The following is a 21409-nucleotide window of genomic DNA, read 5'->3' on the forward strand; positions in this document are numbered from 1 at the left end:
GATATCTGCACAAGGCCCTTTTGTCAACTGGAATATCTTCTAGGGAGAAAGTCTGGATTCCAAACAGGTGGAACTAAAACACTTGAAATGTTTCCTCTCAACTATAAAGCACCCCTTATATAATGCAATTAAATGTGTATCTATCTCTTTAACAGCTGTTAAATATGGATGCAATTGCCTTTATCTGGAAAACTTTACTTACTAAAGTTAGCATCAAAACACTTCTTTTTGTCCATGAGTTTCGATTGCTTTCTCTCTGACTTCAGTAGGCTCTACAGGAAGCCAGCCTGGTGTGTCCTGTTTTCTTAGAGCTGGCCCTTTGGGTTGGAAAGAACGGCACACTGTCCTGAATCTGGCCTTCCTCCATCCATGGGCATGATTACCAAACCCAACAGCAGCTCTGGAACCAACTCAGCAGTAACCTTTCCTGAATGGAGTGACTTCATTGCTTAGAATTTCAGTTCCGACCCAGCTTACTCCCTCACTTAGTTCTTGGAAGCTTCTTATTTAAGACCTGTTCCCATCAAAACTGCTCCAAAACAAACAAGTCACTTGAAATTGCTAGAAAGCACTGAGAACATCCTTTAGCCAGAGGAAAGGCTGGAATATGAGGTGATATCACATCTGGTTTGTATCAGAAATAGTAACTGCAGCAGCACAGGGCTCTAGAGAGCGTATGGGAAGAGCTTCTTGAACACTGAACTGTAGCACGGGCACAGCCTGGGTTCCTCACAGAATATTCTGCCTGGTTAGTTTAAATTAACCTAGGCTTAATTAACCTCTTAATCTAGGGCAAGGGGTGTGTGAACTATGGATGTGGGACAGGGGAAGCAGCGTGGTTAGATACTCTGCTCTTGCTCAGTTCCTCCCTTGTCACAGTATTTCAGGTATCAGCATTCAGAGATCCGTTGATTCCAGTATCCTCTGTTCTCTGTCCTACTTGTACTTCCATGACATGTATTGATTTCCTTTTGCAAGTGAAAATTGATGTGGATCCCTCATAAACTGTTTGGAGCAGAAGAGACCAAGATAAACACGTGCCCAGAGAACTCCCTTGTTCAAAGTTGGTCTGCTTACCTTTTCCTGGCAAACTGAGAGCTTATAATTGAATAGAAATCTCGTTAACTCATCAAAACCAGTGATAGTGGTGCAGATCTTAAGTACCAGTGAGTGAAACTCCGAAGTAGCTCCCACTGCTCAACAAAACCCCACACTCCAACTCTATCAATAAGATTTAAATGCTTCCCCCCTCCCCAGGCTATAGTTCTGTGTGACAGTTCACTTGAGTGTCAACAGAAAACTACTTTCCACTCACTCTACCCTATTACATAGTTTCATGCCATTCACACCCTCAACCAGTAACCCTCCTATGCCAAGAAACCAGACTATGACAGAGGAGCAAACATCCCTAAGTAAATAAAGTTCAGCTTCAGCCCTTACCAACTAACCTTGGAGTTATGGCTGTTGCAGTGCTTTTATGAGGCACCTTAGCCCTTCCTTAAAACACAGCTGGACGCTTTTCAGATGGGCACAGTGCATGCGAACTGTAAGGTTTCATCTTTATAGCTGCAAGCAGAAGATTTTCATATAATAGAAACTAACCATTTAAAGTTGTCTTGATGATACTTTTATGGCTACAAACCCCATGATTTACAGCTCTGTCATCTGCTGAGAGAGTTCTCAAATTTCTTCTTGAGATAAGCTAAGTGTCATTTGCCAACTTGTACTTAAGCTGACACCCCCTGTGCTGCAGCATGCACAAAACCTTGAGTCTTGACCAGTTTTTGTCAGCTGCTGTTGGAGTGACACTAAAAACGATAGTGTGTCATGGTACAGGCTTTGCCTTGTTCCTCTGTGAATTACAGAACAGATCCTCCTGTCTGCATGAGGCGGATGTGTGCTCTGGTCTCTTTCTATAATGGTGGGGGGGGGGGGGGCAGGAGACAAGCAACTTGTGACAGCTGCCACATCTGCTAACCATGTCAGAGCAGAGGAGAAGCTGATCACTCGTCTGCTGCAACACCTGAAGAATGATTTGAACAAGTTTTAAGCTTACCTGGAACTTTAAATCTGCACTTCATACCAGTTTGGTCTTGGTTCTTGTAGTGTGTGATCAGAAGCATCCCCTCACCTCGTGCTTGTTGCTTTTTGCTGAAAGGAAGTGTGGGATTAGGTCTGTTCCCCCATGAGATTTTTTTTTTCCCCAAAGCTTGAAGATGTTTCTTGTGCTTCAGTTACCACCAGAAATTAAGAGACCTGATTTTGCTCTGTGTCCCATTGCATAGATGAATCACCCCTGAACGTTCAGACTAGACTCCTCTAGAATGGCTTCCCTAGAGGTCGTTTCATGGTATCTACCTTTGTTCAGTTCAAAGCAATAGCATTAGGCTTGGGGTTTTGTAACTAATTCCCCTAGTCTCTTCTCCAGGGAATACTCCAGGAATAACTTAACCACAGCTGCTTGTAAACTTACAAGAGCAAGGAGTACTGTGCAGTAGCTTAAGTTTGAAGCTGCTCTCAAACCTAGTTTAATGAATTTCAGACCAAAGAAAACCAAGCCACCTCCTGTGCTGAACATGCACATGAGAGGTCAGAAGCTGATTGTTGGCCAAGCAGGGGTTTGTGATGGTTTTCTCTTGGAGCCTGCAGACATCCTCAGTGACCTGGTGACACCAGGAGCCACACACTGCTCCAGAGACACCTCAAAGATGAAAGCAGATGTTTTTTCACATTAATAAAGATTATACTGCCTGTAATCACCTGTCCATACTGCAAGCCAACCCATCCATGGGTCCAGACCTACAACATGTCCTAGCCTTACCTTTATTCATCATAGATTTTTAATTCAGAGCTGTAGCTCTTCAGCAACTAGGCAGGACAGCAAGAGTCCCAAGTAGCTGAGCAGTGAGTTAGCTGCAGCCAGCCACATGCTCTTGTTTCAGTTGAAACTATTTAGTGTGTGACAACCCACCAGGAGCTGGAAAAAAGCCCTGGGGAGCAACTCCAGGACCACTGACAGTAGTTCTGAGCTCTGCGGATAGAAGTGCGGGGGCAAAGGGCTGATCTGTGATCCAGGGTCTTCCTCGGGCTCTACCCTCCATACAACCTCCGCAGAAAGAAAGAGGAGAATGAACACTAAACCTGCCCTGATAGCGGTGCACAGAGCTGCTGGCCTCCTTGAAAGGGAAATTTAGCAGCTTGGACAACTGCACAAGGAGCATTCAGCTTCATGTGACAAGAACTTTCACTGAGTGATGCTGGAAGATGGGCACTTCCAAGTCTTCTACAGAGAACATGAACAAACCTGAACTCTGCATGGGCTACAAGGTGGAGGTGTGAGAAGAGCAGAGGGATGGGGGCAACACAAACCACAACTTGGACACCTTTGAAGGAGAATGAATGACTCCATCGTTGATGTGAAGATCAATCATAGAGTCAGCAGTTCTCCTGTGAGCACTGCCTGTAGGTGGGCCATATACTCACCTCAAAGCTCAAGGTAATGCAGAGATTGAATTGATATGAAGAAGTGAGGGTCCCTTGTCCAGGAGACACAGCAAGATCTTGGCAGATGATAATGGGGAAGGGAGAGCAGTGGTCAGCACTATGCAAGTAGCTGCGGTAGTGGCTGGGCCCTGTGAAGGAGCAGAAGGCACCAGATGTGCAGGCAGGACCCATGCCCAAGATCCAATGAGCATCTGGATGTAAGCCCTGCCAGGTCCACCTTAGGCATGGTTCTGACACCCACTACCTCCTTGGAGCAGGTCTGGAATGGTCACCTTGTTTAGGGATGAGTTTTGCTCAGGATCAGCCTTTAACTCAGCACCTGTATTCCTGCCAGGTCTGTCTGAGCGACATGCTGCCAGGTCCAGCAAAAAAGCTCCTTCTGTTCCCCCTTCCCTGCCAGGATGCAGAGAAAGTTGAGATGAAAAATACTGAATTTGGGGGTGTGAAAATCCTTTCTGCTTCAAAACCCTTCAGAGCCTCATTTTGTTCCTCTCACTTGCACACAGCAGCGTTCTGCCTGAATGTCTTTCATGCAAAATGTGGCCCCTGGTAGTGTCTTGTCTAGAACGGGGTCTGCTGCCCTCATCTCTATCTGCTTTGGGCCAAAGACGGGACTTGGAGCCATCATGGCCATCACGGTGAGAGCCATGCACTGGTGTGGAGCATCTGAGGCTACAGGGAGCTCAAGTGTCACAGCCCCCTCCCAGCAATAGACAGTAAAGCCAAGGCAGCAAAATGCTGTTTAGAGCTATTACCTTAACACATGTTACCCCCATCTAATCCCTGACCCTTCCTGAGAGGGATTGGTGGTGCCGGAGAATAACAGCATCTGTCGCTGGAGGGAGAGCTTCCTGCTGGGCAGACAGGGATGGAGATGCCATGTCCTGGGGGGACCCTCCCTCCTCCTGCAACCGGAATACCATCAGTAGCCAACACGAGACGGAGGAGCAACTGAGCAGGGTGCCTCAGGGCTGTCATCACTGCTCCAGAGATGGAAGGAGCTGTTGGGGTTTGAAGGAAAATATCACCTTTGATGAGCTATTTCTTTGGTTAGGATCAGTCTTAAAGCCAGGTGGGGCTACCAAGTCTGCAGCGGGGATATCTGGAGTGGCCAACAGCCCCGTCCCTGCGCTGTCACAGTGGTGCCGGCCTGCAGCCCCCATACCCCTATGAAGCCACAGGCTCTGCCGCCGCACGGCTGACGGCCGGGTTTGGGGCACAGAGGCATCCAAAGTTTGCCAGGCACTGCCGCATGCCGCCGGTACCTCCCTGTCCCTGCCCGAGCCTGCCCGGCAGCACAAGGCCGGGCACACCGCAGGCTCCAGCCCCGGGTAGGGCTGAGGCGGCGGGCTCAGCCCTGCGCTAACCCCACAGGGCGGACGGGCCCGCTCGGCACCGCAGGGGCTCCCTTCCCGAGCGGGGCTGCCCGGCTGCAGCCGCAGCGGGGGGGGGGAACCGGGGCTCGGGGCCGCCTCCACACACCCCCACCCCCCCCGCACACACACACACCCCGCGCCGCTTCCTTCTACAGCGCCGCGGCACCGCAGCAACCTGTGCCCGTGACGCCGCCCGGCACCCGGAAGGCCAGGCTGAGCCGCGGGCCGCCCGCCGCACAGGTAGGCTGCCGCGGAGCCGGGCGCGGCATGAGCGGGGCGGCGGCTGCCGGCGGGCGTCCCCCCCCCCCCCCCGCGTCGGCGCTGAGGGGAGCCGGGAGTGGGCGCCTGAGGCGAGCGGGCATCGCCTGAGGGGAGCCGAGGCGGAGCCCGAGCGGAGCGGGCATCGCCTGAGGGGAGCGGGCACCGCCTGAGGGGAGCGGGCATCGCCTGAGGGGAGCGGGCACCGCCTGAGGGGAGCCGGGGCGGAGCCCGAGCGGAGCGGGCATCGCCTGAGGGGAGCGGGCACCGCCTGAGGGGAGCCGCAGGGTGGGCGCCTGAGGGGAGCAGGGGCTGTGTGAGGGGAGCGGGCACCGCCTGAGCGGAGCAGGGGTCGGTCTGAGGGGAGCCGGTGTAAGCAGCCGGCGGCAATGGGCCCGAGGTGCGGCTCCGCTGACCCGTCCTGGCGGGAAGGCGCAGCCCCCCGGGGGCGGCGGAGGGTGCTGGCTCCTGCCCGGCCGCTGCCCGCCCCGCCGGGCCGCCTGTCGCGCCGCGGGCAGAGCCGGCGCCGAGCCCTGTTTGGGTGAAGGCCGGAGCCGCCGCCTCAGTTCCCTTCAGCGCTCGGGGCTGCGCGGGGCGCGGTGTGAGCGGCTGGGACGGGGGAGGCTGTGCCCGGGGCTGGACCAACCAACAGCACCCCCGGAAGCTGCCAGCCTGAGCCCCAGCAGCAGTAACCCGGGACTGGCTTCAGGAGGAAGCCCGGTTTGGTACCACCATGGTACCACGCCGGGGTGGGAGCAGCGGGGATGTTAGCTCTGCTTGCTGCACTGTGCCGAGTGCTCTGCATTCGACTGTGCCCCGAAGCTCGGGCAGTGCCAGGATGGAGGCTTTTCAGTCCTCACTCACATAAATCTTGCATGTAGGAGTTCAGCCAGGGATGGGCTGGACTGTCCGGCCAGGAGGTGAGCACTGCTGCTGTGGGGGATCCGGTACTTCCTCGTCTGGGTGGGTTGTGATGGTGACTGTGTGAAAACTGCCCCTCTCTTCAGCTCTAGCGTTTCAAAAGGGGTAGTGGTGAAACGGGAAATAGGACAGAGCAACCCTGTAACCATGAAGACTGGCTTAGAGTGGCGTTACCCTTTTACTGCTTAAAAACAAACTGTTATCCCTAATACACATGGCCCAGAAAGCCACGAGGGGTATACTTGCCTATTTGGTGTTTTGTTGGGTGTGTGATTAACACAGCGGAGGCCCTCTATTTCAGTCAAACCCAACATCTGCACCCGAACCGAGAACTGTTTTGAAGAGATGTGGGATTTCATCGGAAGTGCAGCATAGTTTTTGTCTCAGTGCTTGACTGAAACCAAGCCTGGCAGCAGGCTGGTGCCTGTGCCATGTCAAGGACACCAGTACTGCTGCTGTGGGGAGCGGGGAAGTGTTCAGGGTGCCTGCAGGAGGTCAGAGGGACCCTCCCTGGTGCACACAGGCACCCTGGGTCATTTCACTACTTAGCGCTGCATGTCAGAGCTGCCTTAGCCAGAGGCAGCTCTTACTGCATGGCTCCTGTGGTGGTCCTGCTCGGTGCCAGTCCAGGCAGCAGGATGTTCTCAAGCTGCTGTTGCAGGCGGTGGTTCCTACCTGATATTTCCTCTGGTGAGATGAGACCAAGAGGCACAACAGTGTTTTCTGACAGTTGTCATCACTCGCTTCGCCAGGGAGCACCGGAGATCAGTGGTGGGATTCCTCTGCGGCTCAGCAGAAGCACCCCTGGCATGATGGGGTTTGTGGGCAGGCCTGAGGCGGTCTTCATACTTAGGATCCATCGGGAACACTTGTACCACTAGGGCTTTGAAAAACCTGCCCAATAAAGTCTAGAACACCCGTTTCTCTCACTGAGATCGATGGTTCAGACTGCTCAGCAAGGAGCATGTGTGATGGATTTTCAATAACCCGCATGGCGCAGCTTGGGCACGAAGAGAAGATAATGAGGCCTCATCCTGTGCCTCTAAATGTGAGTGTGCCCAGAGAGAGCAGGGGAAGGAGCTGCTGTGCTGCGGGTAGTTAAAAGCTTAATGCCGCCTCCAGAGTGTGGGTGGGCACGGCCACTCTGAACTGCTGTTGCTTTCTACTCGGTGGTTATCAGAGGATAAATAGTGTCTCACAAGAATAAAGATGTTTGAGAGACTTCCTGAGCTTGCTGGAGAAGAATAAGACCAAAATAAAAGCATACTTCCTGTGAGAAACTTTTGCTGAGGCAAAGGGTGAGATGGTTTTAGAGCTGGAGGCTCAGCTGTGTGATTCAGGGTCGGTGTGAGGCAGAGCAGAGGGCACTGAGCACTGGCCTGTCTGAACCTGCAAATGGGGCATCACGCACAGCATCATGTGCTCCTCCTGCTTCCCTGGGAACAGGAGGAGAGGCCGTGTCCTCTGCCTGCAAACCGCCTTGAGAACCTGATTACAGACTGCAGGTTGGTTCGTCTGCAGGTATAAACCGGCCTGCCCTGGTTGACTAAATGCACAGTCCAGAGGCCCAGCTGAGAGCAGGGCTCTTGGCTGCCCAAGCAAAGTAGTTGCAGGAGTGTGATCCCATCGTGGGCTTCACAAGTGTTTCTGTCAGCTGAAGTTCATTCCTGCAGCCATCTCTTGACCCTGACTTAGAAAGAAAAGCTTGTCTCTGAGGTTAGCTCAGTCCAACACCTATCTCTCTAATCATCTGGTTTAGGTTTTCCTTTAGTGCTTACCCAGGCTGTAAGCTTATCTGCTGAATCACTGTCCTCCTGCAGACCTGCACAGTGCCACCGGGAGCTGAGCCTGCCTCCCTGGCTCCCAGTTCTTCCTCTGCAGCAGCACAGCTCTGAGGGAGGAGGCGGCTGGAGCAGCACTCACCGGCTGCGGTAATACAGCTGCTGGAGCCGGGATTTCAGACCTGCTGTGTCCTGCAATGAGCAGAAAGCTCTTTGTGCAGTGTCTGCAGTTACTGAGCTGCTGGAAATCTTTGTTCTGTGCTGCTCTGTGCAGAGCTTCATGCAGCCTGAATTTTCTTTTGGTGCCTTGGTTCTATTACTGTCTTTGCTGGGTGTATTTTAAAACTCCTCTCCCCAGTGGGTTCTTTGTTGGTTTCTGAATACTGCTCACATGAATTTATCCCTTTAAGATCTTCCCACACCAGAGATGCTCAAACTGAGCCTGTGTGTGACCTTGTGGTATTAGGTGGGATAAATCTAATAGGTAGCTTTGGTTTCTGTTCCCAGCAGGTTTTTCCATGGTGCAAGCTGCTTTTCTATCATCAAAATGCCATTTTTATAAAATGCTGAGTTTGATATCTGCAGTGCAGAAATGCTGTAAGATCTACTCCACGGTGTCCAGTGGACAAACTATTTCTCAAAGGCTTTCTGGATAGAAAGGGAAAAATACCAAATGTTTAAACTACAGCAGAGAACTAGGAATTTTATCTGAGTCTCACTAAAATGGTCTTTCTTAGAATCATAGAATGGTTTGGGTTGGAAGGGACCTTAACAATCGTCTGGTTTTTGTCTCAGCCAGAATTAGAGAAACCCCCCACACACATCTGCCTTGCTCCCAGTCTTGAGGTCAAACCTCCTGGCTACAACCCTTGCTATGTAAGACGAGAAATATAGACACTAGTTGTAATCTGTGCTATGAAAATCTAATCTGTGACCTAATTTGTTGTGATACCATGAAGAACCTGTCAGGAGCAATCACTGTAACCCGTGGCATGGATGCACTGCTGCTTTCCAGGAGCACTCACTCGTTTCAGCCTCGGAGCAGTGTCACGCTTAGTCTTGTGCGTTTGGGCTCCTCCGCTGCCAAATTTGGGGAATAATATGCAGACAACTCGCAGATCACTTTTGTTATTCTTTTAAAATTAAAAGTGGGCAGCCTTATTACATGTGGAAGTGAACCTCTTCTGCAGGACAATCCCTGCAGAACAAGCTGGTTTGAAACAGGCTGAGAAAGCTGGGGTTGGTCAGCCTGGAGAAGGCTCAGGGAGACCTTGTAATAGTCTTTCAATGCTTAAAGGGGCCTACAGGAAATCTGGAGAGGGGCTTTTGACAAGGGCCTGTAGTGACAGGTCAAGGGGGAATGGCTTTAAACTGACAGAGGGAAGATTTAGATATGAGGAAGAAATTCTTTACTATGAGGGTGGAACAGGGTGCCCAGAGAAGCTGTGGCTCCCCATCCCTGGCAGTGTTCAAGGCCAGGTTGGATGGGGCTTGGAGCAACCTGCTCCAGTGGAAGGTGTCTCTGCCCATGGCAGGGGGTTGGAAATGGATGAGCTTTAAGGTTCCTTCCAACCCACACCAGTCTGTGATTCTGTGAAACATGTGGGAAGGAAAATGAAATCTAACCATTTTCTGTGCATGTTGTAATAGCTGTTTGTGTACCTGTTAATTGCTAATGACCTTGTCTGTGGTAGCAACCTGGATAAAACCAGCTCACTGGGTGAGTGGTTAGAGGAGTGACATGTCTGAACACCCAGTGTTAGCTGAGGTTTCATGTGCTGATTCTGAGAGGGCAAAACTGGCCGGATTCTGGTACAGGCCCTTTGAGTCAAGTTTGTTGTCCTTTTAGGAGAAAACCCAAGGTCTTCTGTGGAGCGTTACTGAAGCCATAACACTGCCAGTCTTTCTCTACAAGGCTAGAGAAGGCAGGAAGGTTTTACAGGTCAGGGATACACAAATAATAAGCTGAAAAACTGGTAATCGTGTTCCTAGGTATTTGCGCTGCTGCAGGGAGAAATCTGAACTGAGGAACTGCTGCTCTGTCAAAACAGCAGAGCGGGGCTTCCAGTTTCATTGTTGTAGAAACAACTGTTCATTTGAAAACAGAAATATTACCTTTAAAAGGCTTTAATTGAAAGCACTAAATGAAAATGCAGTCTATTCATAGCTGCCAAGATCTCTGTGCTTAGTGAGACACCATCAGTCTGTCTGGACTTTGAGAGCCTCTGGGTTGCTGTCTGGGTTGTGGGATCCAGTAAGATGCATGGGCAACTTGAGGCCTTGATCAATGACCTGATGCCTTTTCTGCTCACCCTCACAGGAGCTACCTGTGCTGCTGTAAGGCATTGGCTCTTACACTTCTGATTTTCAGCTTTCTCTTTATTTTCAGTGCTTGTGCACATCTTGTTGCCTTGCATACACTGGGTGCACATAGCATAGAATATGCGCATTTGGGTAGTGTTTTGTAAACTTGGCATTCTTACATATACCCTGGGCACTCAGTGCTCAGGTTTCAGTGTGGTATTTGTTGATTTTGGTTCACTCCAGGCTTTTCCCTCCACCCACTCACTTCCTCTCACAAATGTTTCCTCATTTCACCATTTTTTATACACATTTTAGGTTGCTGCCTGTTGCAGGCAGGCTCAGCAGAAGACGAGCAAGGATGGGTGATGGAGAGGAGGAGCAGAGGCAGGGAGAGGGTGTGGGGTGAGGGGGTCTGGGTGCAGGTGTATTTTGGAGCAAGGGCTTGGAAGCAGGGTGGATGTATGGTGGAGGTGTGCAGAGAGCAGATGGCTGTATGTGTCCTCAGGGTGGAATCACCATCCCTGGAAGTGTTCAGAAACTGCAGGCCCTTAGTGACAAGGTTTAGCAGTGGACTTGGCAGCCCTGTAGTAGAAGTTGATGAACTTAAAGGTCTTTTCCAACCTAGTTGGTTCTATGATTCTATGTCAGCATGCACACAGCTGGGAGACACAAGGCATGACAGGATGGTCTGTGTGTGAGTTTTGAGGAAGGTGCATGCTCCATACCAGAATGCAGCTGACCGGGGCCCCGCTCCCCTCCTCCGTCCAGCACAGACAGGTTGCTCTGCCTCCAAGACTTGTTCTTGGAGCTTAAAAGCATGCTTTAAAGTGCCATTTTATTCTATGTGCTTCTTATTTCTAACAAAGGTTTCCCAGCTCTCCTTAGACAACACCAATTTCTCAACCACGCAGGTGCATCTGGCAGCTTACAACCTGTTAAAAAGAAGGAAAAAAAAAAAAAACCACCATGAAAATAGCATCTCTATAGTTTTGAATTAGGCAAGGGCTAAAATTAGAAAGAACAGGTCTGTCTGTGGCTGTGCAAACCAGCAGAGAATTAACATTCATCTTCTGCTGAGCAAGGCAAGCAGAGGTTCGCAGCTTGCACTTTCTTCGCCTTGTCCTGTTCTTGGCCTTGCAGCTTCTTTTCCCTGTATGGCTCAGTCAGGAGTTAGCACAGAGCTGTACAGATGCCACTTGCTGCGTGCCAACACTAGTGCTTCTCTCAGCACTGCGAAATGTTAGCAATAGCCAAAGTGGTTTTATTGCATACCTTTAATGTCTTTGCTCAGCTGCTATGAATGGTGCACCATGCTCAGGTCACTTGCCAGAGCCCTGGATGTAGCCTGAGTCCCATGGTGGGGCCCATGTCTACCCACCACTTCCTTGGCGAGACAGCTGTCCCATGACACTTGTGCTTGTTTCCTCTCCCCAGCTGTGGTTTACTTTGCTCAGCTGGAACTGTCCTGCTGTTAATGGGGCTGCAGCAGAAACCAGTCACTGAAATAATTTATACCACAAGTGTAACTTTAGGTGGGTTTGGTTCTTTGCAGGTCCATCTTTAATTTTACATCCTGGCACCGTTTCCATTTGCAGCTAGACCTGTGCAAATGGGATTAGATATTAGGATGTTCTTTACTGTGAGGGTGCTGAGGCCCTGGCACAGGGTGCCCAGAGAAGCTGTGCCTGCCCCATCCTTGGCAGTCTTTAAGGCCAGGTTGGATGGAGCTTGGAGCAAGCTGTTCTAGTGGAAGGTGTCCCTGCCCATGGCAGGGGGTTGGAACTGGATGAGCTTTAAGGTCCCTTCCAGCCTAAATGAGTCTATGATTCCAAGTTGAAGTGGGCAATAGATTGGTGGGAAACTTGATTCTGGAGGGCAGAATGATACAAAAAAAGGACCTTGAGCTGCTGAGGAAGGGAGCTGCAGGAGGGGTGGCTGTTATTTGGTTCTGCTGGTGGAGGTGACATCTGATGGAGCTGCTCATCTTTGGTGTTTGAGGGCAGGGAGAACACCAGGAGCCTTCCCACCTCTCGTCCCTGCCCTGGGAACCACTGTGCTGGGCACCACTGGAGATAAACTGATTCCTGGGAGTGAACATTCTTCCACCCTTAGCATACCCAGAGGAACTGCAGGTCACTTGGAAATCAGAATTGAACAATGCCTCGGTGCAGCTTTGAAACATTTACTCACAGGGCTGGCGGCTCCCTCCCGTAACAGTACAGGAGACAGGGCTCTGGTTTGGCTGTCAGCAGCCAGCAGTTACTGCAGAGCTTCACCAGCAATGGCAGGGCTGCATTCTTGCCCCTCACCTTGCTCCCATTGGAGCCCACAGGGTGCTAAAGCAGGGAGGGCTGGACTGTGTCAGACACACTGTTGCCCAGCAGCTCATGCCGGAGGGTTTGAAGTGTCTGGGCAGCTGCAGGCCAGGGCCAGCACTGAAGGACCATCCTAAAATGGGAACAGCCATGTGGCTGTGCTTTGGAGGAGGGCAGCAGCCCACACTGAACCTGGAGCTGACTTGTTTCCCTCTCTGAGCTGCCCTGTGGAGAGACAACCAGAGCCCATCTCTGTAGGCATCCCCAGGTGGTGTGCTGATTTTGGACAACTGATGCCATTGGGGTAGAGTTATGTGATGTATGATTTATGTTCCCCACAGCTCAGTGCCTTGCCAGAGACATTCCCCATCACACTACCCCCTGTCCCTATATCTCTGCAGTCTGAGATCTCCAGGGATGATTTGGGTTTTCATGATGGTGGTTATGGGCTAGTCAGCAAAACTTAAAGGGAGGAAATAGGAGCCCCATTCCTAATTCTGTTCTGCTAGTCCTAGCACTGAGGGCAGATGCTCCAGCCTGTGAATCCTCATCCCTCTAAAGGACTGGCCATAGGGCAGACACACTCTCTGTGCATTTGTGGGTCTGTCTGGCAGCCTGTTTATGTTGAGGTGTGAAGTAGTATTTACTGTATGTGGCAGCATCCTTGTGTAAGTGGGTATCACAGGTACCTGCTGGCACTGGCCTGCAGTAATCTGTCAAATGTGAATGAAGAAGCCCCTCACACCTCTATTTAAGGGTTGAGACCAAGTTTCTTTCCCAGGATTCTCACTCTGAAAGGAGATTGTTTTAGGAACAGCTCTGAGCTGTAAAACTTGTACTGGGACTTCTTGTGCCCAGGATTCACAGCGCATCAGACATCCAGGTTATTTGCACTGCTGTCATTGCATTTATGAGTGAAAACTGCTTTCAGTCCGCTTGAACCTGTCCCAAGTCTGCTGTTACCCAGCTGTATGCCTGGATGTGACATGAGTCACAACACCTTTAAAACACATTTATGCATTCAGGGTACACCTAGGATTTGTAGCTGCTGGTCATACTAAAAAAATGATCTTTTCAGCTTATTGATGTTCTCTTTGGTCTGTCATCTTTTCCTTAAAGATAAGCTACTGGATGTGAGAAGCAGTTGGTAGATGTACTTGGAACTCTTTGCCTGCAGGGAAACGCCACCCGGGTGGAGATGACAATAACCTTGAATGCTTCTGTATGGGGCTCCCAGGAGATCATGTAACTGGTACAGGACCAGTATGTTCTTCCTCCCTCAGACTCCTATGGCACATCAGCCAGTTTGAGGAAGCAAGTGGGGCCCAGAAGGAAAACAGCGTGCTCGAGTGAGCATGTAGGAAAGCACTGATCCTGATAACCTTGCGTGCCTGCTAGAGTGCTTATCCAGAGCCCTTGGAGAGGACCAGCAAGGCCACCCAAAAGGCTGTGGTTTATCAGCAGGTTGCCCAAGGCTGCACAGGTTTGGAGCTGTTCCTGGGCAGTTGTTGTTCTCATACAGCTGAATACAGTTGTTTGCATATTGCACAGCGCTGGGGCTTTTCCTCTTCCTCTTAACTCTGTTTGGGCTCCATTGTACATGTGCCTGTGAGGGAAGTCGTGTTCTCAGTCAGCACCCAAATTGGTGTAACTTCCCCTGGGCAGTGGCTCCCAGAACTGCTGGGGAAGGGGAAGGGCTGAGGCTGCTCTGTGGGGACCTCAGAACTTCCCCTGCATTTGTTCTCCTCCCCTGGTTCCTCACACTGCTGCTGTCATGGGACATGTACCAGCTGGGGTGTCTGCCACAGGGGATGTTCGTGTCCACTCGAGAGGAGCCATGGCCTTCCTGTGAAATCCCCCGATGAAGTAACAACTCACACCCCATCCAAACTACTATGCATGTATGCATGTACCCGGCATGGCCCCGCCGCAGGAGGTGACCATAGGCAGCCCCACTGGCCCTGCCTGCGCATGGGAAGTGGTTACCCCTCACTCCCCTCTGCTGGGAGCTGTGCCACTGGCTGCAGTAGGGAGGGGAGAGGAGGAAAGTGACCCGTTTCTGCCTGCAGCTGTGCCAGTGCATCCCAAACCTTGGTTCAGTGCAGGTGAGACCCAGAAACTTGCCAAGTTGGTCCTTCTCTCCAAAGCTGCTCACCCTTTTCTGCAGGATGGAGCCCAAACCCACAGGCAGGCTTCCTTGGGTTTTGTAAGGTTTGACCTACAAGGGACTGGTAGAGTCTGTAAGGCCGTTGTGGATGTGTCCCTAATGTGCAGATCATCTTTCTCACAATGCATTGAATAATTTCTGAGCTGGAAGAGTGGAGAGAGCCTGTGCCTGGGAACCAGGCGAGCCACCCCCTCTCGGTGTGTACTGGTTTATGTCCTGCACTGTTCTTATGGGCTCTAGTCCTACTGTGAATTCCACTGACAGCAGTAAAACACTGACAACTCCCCCAGGTGGACCTGAGCAGGATCAGAGCTCTTGGGAGATGAAAGCAAGTCCGATGGTGCGAAAGATGTATTTTCTCTTATCCCAAAATAAGAGAAGCCTCCTTTTGCCCTAGACACGATTATTGCAAGTGCAACAGGTCAATGTAGGTTCCAGCCCTGTAAGAGGATGCACCAGTTAATGCAGCAAACTTCAGAAATTCCCTTTCCTTTCTCTGAGGTCACTTTAATCCCTTGAGTGTCCAGAGATTAAAAGATATTTGATGAACATCCTAAACATTCATTGCACATTTCCGGTATCCAGCTGACCTCAAATCCTGAATGCAATGAATTTGCATTTGCTTCTAAAAGTGTCTCATTTTGTGAATCAAACTGTCATCACATTTGAAAATGAGACATTTGTATCTCTTGGAGTTTAAACTGCGGGATCAATTTCCCATTAATACTAAGGGTGTTTAAAGGACAAATTCTCTGCCTACTGCAGTGAAAATTTACCCCGAGGTATGACATTTCACCTGCCACCGAGTATAAGAGGGCTGAATATAATGGACTGGAATAGCTAGATTTGCACATGCTGGTAACAAAAGCGGGTGAGCAGTGGAGGATCCCATTACAGAAAACCTTTCCTATTTGTTTTCTCCTCCTCTTTTTTCAGCCTTCAAAACTTGCATGCTCTTTGCAGTTTATAGAACCGCACTGCACTATTCAATAGCCTGTGCCTGAATTGTCACAGTTTAATCATGTACCATATGAGTGGATAAAGATAGCCCTGAAGAGCTTCCACTCAGAAGGGCATGAAGAAATGGGAGCACCAGGGTACATACCAAGCCTCAGAGCTGAGCAGCAGCCACACAGCCTGGCTCCAGCTTCACCAGTTCCTGTGCAGGACTGCAGAGCTACGAGTCCCATCACATGCTCTTCTGGTCACAGCTATGCTGATGGGCAGGGCTTTGCCACAGCTTGGCTCTGCTCCTCGGTGTGTCTCCATCCTGTGTTAGAAGAGAGGAGGAGGACAGTTGGCACGCCTCAACCCCCTCCTCCTCAATGAAATATGGAGGCAACTGGAGCGAGCCAGCAGCAAGCTAAAGCACACAGAATAGCTGCAGATAATGTGAACCCAGGGGCATGGTGAACCTGAGCCTCTGCTGAGGCATGTTTCCCTGAGGAAGTGCCAACATAACCTCGGAAAACATACCATGGAATTGCACCATACTGTCCCTCCCTTGTGCTATCATGGAAACCAGATGCCAGGATGGAAAAGCACCAGGAGCTGAATATAAAAGCTTCAAGTGTCAGAGAGCCCTGCTCAGCCCTACCTTCTGCTGCAGGCCATCTATGCTTCCTGGCATTCCCTGGTCTCTTGCCAATTCCCATCAACAGCTGTGGTTTGTGGTTGTAATGCTCAGCATTTGTCTTCTCTTTCTCCTAGCAGACCTGCATCAAAGCTGGATGTGCAGCATGTAGCAGTTTGGGAGTCCCAGAATTGGCCTCCAAGCACAAAACCAAATCCTTCCTTACTGCTTTATCTTCCCCAAAGTCTGAGATGCTGCAAGAGTGGGTCTGTAACTCTTCCAGGCCCTCCCGATGGACTGTGTGAGGAAAGGTTATAACAAAGTGCTTTGTAATGCATCATTTTGTTTCTTTTAAAGAACAGGCAAGTGCCAGCAGTAAATCTAAAGCTGGATTGCCAGCCCAGAAGCAACCTGCTTACTGCATTCAGTGGATAAAATACTCTTCACTTTACTGTGCTTATTCCCAGTTTCTGTGTCTATGTATTACTGCTGAGAAGACAGTTTGGGTAGGAGCGGCTCCAAGATGTAAGTAAGTGTCTGTTAGTAATCCCATTCCTTGCTTCAGGAGGGCCCAGAAGTTCATTAGATGTTTAATGGCTTCCAGTCACTGCTGCACTGGATGGAGCTGAACTGGTCACCGAGAGGGGAAAGGTTCTCTCACACATTTGCAAACCCAGAGGCATCTGTTCCCCAGACACAGATTTGTCTAATTCCCCTATACCACTGATGACCTGCCCTGAAATGCTATTCTCATTCCCTTAGGAAATCCCTTGGGTTGATATCAACTAGATAGTTATTTTTGGGTTCTTTCCCAGAGAGAGTGCACTGGATTGCTCTGAACCCTACGCACCAAATAAATACATCACTGGACTGTAGTAAAGGTCCAAAAAGCCTTATTCAAGGGGAAAGAGATTATTAATAATGAAGGGTAGTTCACTGTATTGTTTTGGAGCCAAGCAAAGCTAATAGACCTTTTTTATGTAGCGGAGATAAAAGTGTAGAATATGGAGACTGAATTGATTGCAATGTTTAATGGCAACATAAAAGGCAATTAATGAATTTCAATGGTTAACTCTGTGCTGAAGTGAAACATGCAGCTCTCAAGCAATGTATTAAGCATTTTTAAAGATTGCAAAAGGCAGAAACAAAAGAAACAAGCCAAACCCCTTATTGACCAGTAAATGCCTATATTATTTTCTTTCCTGAGAAACTCATCTGACCAGATTTTAGATTCCTTTATCCTAAAGCTCTGGTGCATGTATGCATGTGTGTGCTTCCCCCTTAGCACTTCTCAAGATTAAATAAAGCCTTTACAAGGAGTTGATCAGTGATTAATTGTAACCAAATTCTCATGGCAGGGACAGATGGGAGTGCAGAGGGATTGCTCTGGAAGGAAGGCTCTAAGCAAGGAGAGTTCCAAACTGCTGCATGTTTGAACTGCTCCATGTTGTTTACTGCTACCCCATTACAGTTTCCTAATGTGAAAGTGTATTTTCTATTTCTCTGCAATAACAGGACAACATAAGGTTGGTAAGAGACAACAGCATCATTGGGTGGAAAAGCTGTGCTTCAGGGGGAAGGTTTTCAAATGTTCTGCATTGAACAAATTAAAGATTTATTGCAGAATAAACCTGCAGCCATTCCTTCTCCCTGACAGTCACTCTATTGTAATTTCATCCCTTTGCAGCCTTTCCAAACCCATCCATTTCTTCTGAAACTTTTGTCCAAGCCCGCGTTTGACACGAGGTCTTTTCCTGCACTAAGGTCTCCTGCTCTGCCGTATTTCATGGTAGCCATTCAGCCTTCCAGTGGGGACACATGCCCCCTCTTTGCCATCTGGCCACATTCAAGTCCTCAGAGTGCAGTCCCCTCTGTGCTAAACCCACGCTTGTCACACTCATCTGCAAAGCCTCTCACAAGCTCAGGGCCAGAGCCTGTCATCTGAACGCACTGAGTTATGCCTCAGGACAGAAGTGACCCCATTAAAACCATTTAGAAGCACACACACTTAGGACTGTCTCACTGCCCTTATGTTTCCCTCGGCTCTCACGTGGTTCCCTTTCACATCCCTGCTCAAGCTGGTGTTTTTTGAGCAAACCACAGAAATGCTGTATTCTCCATGTCTGCCCCTACCATCCTTTTAAAATAAAATTCAAAGATAAACAACTAATTAATAATGGGAGCATGAAGAAGCAGGTACCATGCCCGTGCTTAGTACAGAAGAACAGTGTAACTAATGAATCCTAGTTTTCTCCTGATTTGGGTTCTGTGTGCCCTGTTTTTCCCACTGGAGCTTTCTCAGTGTGAAACCTTCACTCCTCCCTGCCCCAGTTCTTCCCTGCTGTGTTTCCCATCTCTCTTTTCCATCTCAGCAGCTGATACGTGCAGGTTGACTGGGTGGCAGACACATGCTGTTTGGTGTCCAGCAGCACAAACCAGATTTCCAGGAGAAAGTATGTCCTGGGACAGGGAGAACTGCTACCTGGAACAGGCCAAGGCAAGCTAGAGCCAGCTCTGCATGATTAGCCTTGCTGGGAAACACGTAGTAAGGCACTGGCCTGCTCTGTCTTTGGACTCAAGTTCGTTGGTTTAGGACTAACTTAGTGACTGCTGTCGACATTGTATTTTGCCACACGGAGACAAATCGCCACAGCAGTAGAAAGCCTACATGTACAACTGATCTCAGTATTTGTGCTTCCATAGAACCACAGAATGGTTTGTGTTGGAAGGGACCTTAAAGCTCATCTAGATGCAAACCCCTGCCATGGGCAGGAACACCTTCCACTAGACTAAGTGGCTCCAAGCCCTGTCCAACCTGGCCTTGAACATTGCAGGGATGGGGTAGGCACAGCTCCTCTGGGCACCCTGTGCCAGTGCCTCATCCTCTCATTATGCCTTAGACTGCGAGCTGCTTGGAGGAGGAATTGCCCCAGTGTTGCTGTAAAGCACCATACAAATCTTTCCAACTTAGTTTTTTATGTATGTCTGTAGTTACTGAAGTTTAACAGTGTCACTTCAGTCACTTAGAAACCATCAGAATGGGAGGCACCACTGACACCTCATCTTCTCACTTAACAATAAGTCCAAGGCCAGAAACATTGCTTCTCTGAGTTACAGCCTAGCACCTCACAAAGAGAAGACTATTTTAGTTTTTATCACTTTTTAGTTTGTTCGTGGTCCGAGGAATCATACAGAATAAGGAGTATATGATCATGTATTTAAAACCCACCCTGATCTGTGATGCGTTCCTGTAGAGGCACATGTTCATAGTGGAAAGCTTTGCTCTAATCTGACCATTAACATAATATGAACCTAAGCTCTGACTCCAGGAACCCAAACACTGGATCCAGATTGGTATAAACAGGCACAGAATGTTTCCCAGCTCATGCGTGGGGTTTAGCAGCTGGACATAAAAAATGCTCTCTTTTCATCAGTTGGATAAGCTCAGAATAAGTTTAATTGCAATGTGTGGTGTCAGCTGTAGTCTCTTGTCTTGCTAACTGGGTATTAAACAGCTGCATCTGGTGCTAGATTCAGTCCGAGGTACTGTATTCATGCTCAGGAAAAAGGAAGAGAAAGCATCTGGTGTGCAGTGTTCCAGTTGCTCAGCAAAGGAAGTGTTCTAAGTGCATGCCTGAATGCTTTGTTTTGTGGCAGCCTTCGTCTGCACCCAGCCTGTCCCTCTCAGATTAGAGAATGGGCAAAAGTCCTGGCTTTCCATTTCCTCTGCTAGCAAACTCTCCTTTGCAGTTAGGGAGATTTTAGCTTATGTGAGCAGTAAGGACTCAGTTTCTGTCCCTCTAGCTAACCCAGGCTTCTTAAAATGATTGCTCTCATATTTGGAAACCAAATATACCTACTGTGCAAGAGGTGGGTGACTGGGAATTTCTTATCCCACTGGAAAAGGAGTGCTGCCTGTCCACTTTGTATGAAGTCACTGGATGGTCTACAAGAAAATGTGTGTGCTGGTGGGGAAAGGGTTTTCTCAAAGGTCTTTCCTGGGTGCACTAGAATTATTTTAGTGTCTTCTGCTCTTTGGAGCATATTGATGGAATTGCATGGAGGCAGCAGTATAATGGGATACAGCAGATATAACAGTGTTAAAGAGCTAGATACAGCTGGTAAGCCAATAACTAAGTCATAGGTTTTTTTTTTGCTCACTGTTCAGTAGCTTTATACTCAACATCACTTAGATCACAAAGATGAATTTGGTTTATAGTAGTCCAAATGAATGTTGCCAAACCAGCCAAGGTTTTGATCGGCTAAACTGAATTCTACTCTTCAGATGGGAATAAACAGCCAGGTGCTTTCAACCTGAGCCAGTGGTGCAAGGACAGAACAATGGCAGCAGTGACACTGCAGCCCCATGGAGTGCTGAGCACCCTGTCTGCGGTTGTGACACCTGAGACTGAGGAACACATCCTATGGGATGGAGCCTGAGATGCTTCCCCTCGCTCATGTCTCACCCAGCCATGCCTAACACTGTTGTTCTGTGAACCTGTGTTTGTGCACTGAGTGTTGAAATGAGCCCCTGAGACTGACACTCTCCACAGCCCTTCCCTGAGGTGCTTTCTTTAACTTACCTATTTCCCCACCAAAAGATGGCAACATCCCTGTGAACTGAAGAGCAAACTAAGTACCACAGCAGCAAAGGGAACAGCTGACACAAAGTGAAATGATCTCTTGAAAGTGTCCCTTGGCAATACCTAGATACAGCCCCAGAATCACTTAGAAGCCAGATGCTGTTCTGAGAGTTTCTAATAATGAATGAAGCACTTGGGGGAAAAAAATGAGAAAAAAAGGAAGAGATAAAACCTCTCCAATGATGACATCGCTGCAAAGGACCAAAGTAAAATACCAGAGTCATGCTCCTGAGGTAGGCAGAATCCTCAGTGAAATCAATGAGTATTTGTTTCCATCAGGGCAGCACAATTGTGTTTGCTTAAAAAAAAACCCAACCCAAAACAAGAAGAAGTTCTCTTCTAGAGAGTAATGAACCAGTCTGGCCTTCTTAAATACTGCCTTCCCTGTTCTCTGAAGCATTGATTCTGTCCGTTAAATGGAATACTATTAGCTGCTAATTGATTTGAAACATTTTGTGAGTGAAAGAAAAGTTTGTGAGAAAGGTCCAGTTCAGATTATGGTTTATTTCCTACTGTGGTCCTGGTGGTTTACTTCACTTAATAACCTGCCTTGACTGTGAGCTAATG

The 21409-nt window shown here is 49.2% G+C and overlaps 1 long non-coding RNA gene across 1 annotated transcript; it reads left to right on the forward strand.

Annotated features, from left to right (window-relative positions):
- The first annotated feature begins 14603 nt into the window (after nt 1-14603).
- Nucleotides 14604-18202, forward strand: LOC133266500 (uncharacterized). The gene is made up of 2 exons (XR_009742427.1): nt 14604-16510; nt 17715-18202. It is a non-coding gene; the product is annotated as an uncharacterized LOC133266500 (long non-coding RNA).
- Nucleotides 18203-21409: the final 3207 nt, after the last annotated feature.

This window comes from Pezoporus flaviventris, unplaced genomic scaffold, assembly GCF_033815535.1.
Source record: "Pezoporus flaviventris isolate CSIRO_AGI_PZ_B2104156 unplaced genomic scaffold, CSIRO_AGI_Pfla_v1 ptg000007l, whole genome shotgun sequence".
Classification (NCBI taxonomy): domain Eukaryota; kingdom Metazoa; phylum Chordata; class Aves; order Psittaciformes; family Psittacidae; genus Pezoporus; species Pezoporus flaviventris.